This window comes from Hibiscus syriacus, unplaced genomic scaffold (genome assembly GCF_006381635.1).
Source record: "Hibiscus syriacus cultivar Baekdansim isolate YM2019G1 unplaced genomic scaffold, ASM638163v2 tig00008146_pilon, whole genome shotgun sequence".
Lineage (NCBI taxonomy): Eukaryota > Viridiplantae > Streptophyta > Magnoliopsida > Malvales > Malvaceae > Hibiscus > Hibiscus syriacus.
In genome coordinates, this window is record NW_024062154.1 from 1,416,817 (window position 1) to 1,419,252 (window position 2,436).

The 2,436-nt window shown below is 34.1% G+C and overlaps 2 long non-coding RNA genes across 2 annotated transcripts; both read left to right on the top strand.

Annotated features, from left to right (window-relative positions):
• The first annotated feature begins 247 nt into the window (after window positions 1–247).
• Window positions 248–1,029, top strand: LOC120202055. Its single transcript, XR_005523700.1, has 3 exons — window positions 248–417; window positions 733–883; window positions 992–1,029. It is a non-coding gene; the product is annotated as an uncharacterized LOC120202055 (long non-coding RNA).
• On the top strand, window positions 1,020–2,224 carry LOC120202054. The gene is made up of 4 exons (XR_005523699.1): window positions 1,020–1,035; window positions 1,122–1,201; window positions 1,549–1,623; window positions 2,120–2,224. It is a non-coding gene; the product is annotated as an uncharacterized LOC120202054 (long non-coding RNA).
• Window positions 2,225–2,436: the final 212 nt, after the last annotated feature.

Consider the following 2,436-nt stretch of genomic DNA (forward strand, 5'->3'; position numbering starts at 1 on the left):
AATAGTCGAGAGACTCAATAAAATAACTTCTTATAATTAAAAGATTATTTTATAACTTTTAATAATTAAATAACTCAACAAAAAATCTCTTATAATCAAAATACTATTTATATATTGAACTCAAATTTATATTGATAAAAAATAGGTTTATTAAGCCTTTATTAATTAATAAAATAAAGTAAACGATTTTTAGATATCCGGGCGGTGATATGATTCTCGCTTTCGGGACGCCCCAAACTCTTCTACATATAAAATAGTAATTTTTTTGATCTGATTGGGCCTTTCCTTTCCCTCCTGGTTCTGGACGCTTAAATCCAAAACCCTAAAGGCTCAACTGTAACGTCTCGCAACTTCCAACTCGGAGACATTCTTTCTCTAGTCTAAACCAAAGCGAAACGGCTTCAGCGATCACTACAGGTAAAATCACTTTGATTTCTCGTACATGTTTGATTTGAGCATACAATTTTGGGTTTTTTAAGGAATTTACAATAAATTATCGCTTTAGACTTTAAATCTAACATTTTGTGCTGTTTTTATAGCTTTCCATGTAGTATAATACACCGGAAGGGTTTTCCCATTGGAATATCAGCAGCGAATTAAAAGATTAAAGCAATTTAGATGAAATTTGCTACAAGTTTTTTAAGTGTAAATTCGTATTAAGACCGATAATTCTGGTACATATTTTGGTTCCTAACACTATCGGTTGTTGAAATCATTTACCTCTTCTTGTAGGAACCCTTGAGTTGGAAAAAAAATCAATTCCAATATAAATATCTATAGAGACAACTAGGATGGTGTTTGGGCAAGTTGTGATTGGTCCACCTGGATCAGGAAAGACTACTTACTGCAATGGCATGTCCCAGTTCCTTAAACTTATTGGAAGGTTGTTTCTGTTTCATCGTTTCTAGTTTCTGAATTTGTTTATGCTCACATGTTTGATATATTTGTTAAATATGGCAGAAGTTAATGTTCCTATGCCATTGTTTTGCAGAAAAGTTGCTGTAATCAATTTGGATCCAGCCAATGATCATTACCGTATCCTTTATTGGAAACTTATTTGTAATGTTGTTTTCCTTTCCTGAAAGTTTTATCCATATGAACTTTCCTTGACATGGGTGTAGTTATGAGTGTGCTGTAAATATTGAGGATCTCATAAAACTAGGTGATGTGATGACAGAACACTCTTTGGGGCCTAATGGAGGTACTTTGTTTTCACTTGGTTACTCCTTTCTTTAGGCTACTGCTATGTAACGGGATTTAGAAATTCCAGTCAGCTAAATCATAAAATTAGTAAATCAAGGCAGTGACATCCGTATAAGGGTTGATGTTTTACTTATTTTTCCTTTTAATGGATTCTATGTTGAGCAGTAAAAAATTTGGTGAATCAGAACCTTAGATTCCTGTTTTGTTAATCTTTCCTAAAGATATTAGTGCCTATACACTTTTGCAGTATTTGCTGGTTTGCTGCAGGATACAGTGCAAATAAATTGTGTTTGTACTTGTTATGGTTTGATTATCTGATAGAGTATGTTTTTCATATGCAATCAGGTCTTGTCTACTGTATGGATTATTTAGAGAAAAATATTGATTGGTTGCAGTCTAAACTGGAACCTCTTTTGAAAGGTTGGTATCTTCTGCCTTTTATTCTCAGAACTTTAAGTTCTTATCATAGCTTGCATCTAGCTATGAAAGACCATATGAGTTTCTCAAAAGAGGATGACATGTGGGGATTGATTCATGCAGAAAGATTCGGTCTTGTCATTCATGTGGGGCCTCAAGCACGATTGAACAGTCGAATTTAGGCATTTATGTGTTTGTTGTTTTTACTCGCTCTAGGAAACTAACAATGGGAACATGTACAAGGCAGTAACCAGTAATACATATTAATGCTTAATGATTTGAATTTACTTTGGGCTACAATGCGCTTTTTATATGTTTGTAACGATATAATCAATGCGAGAAACTATTTGATATCTAATGCACTCTAGTGTAGGTATATTAGTGAGGTTATTGGTTCATATATCTCTATATTTCTTCACTGTACCCTGATATAATGCAGGGATTAGTAGGCTATTGTACTTGTTGCTGTTAAATTTCTAATGTTTTCTATAATATGCAGAACACTATCTTCTTTTCGATTTTCCGGGGCAGGTTGAACTATTTTTCCTTCACTCAAATGCCAAGAATGTTGTCATGAAGCTCATTAAAAAGTTGGATCTAGGGTATGCTTATGTATTCCATGTCATTGGGTGCTGACAGTAAAGGTGATCTGTGTTGTAATCTTAATGTTAGAACTGTAGAATTTTAGTGATTTATTTTATGCAGTGACGGCTGTACATTAGTTGATGCTCATTGCAGTGACCTGGGAAGGAGCTATGTTATGCCTTGCTTCTCTCATCTACTGTTGCAAGCTGCCAATCAACGTGCTCTCTAAGA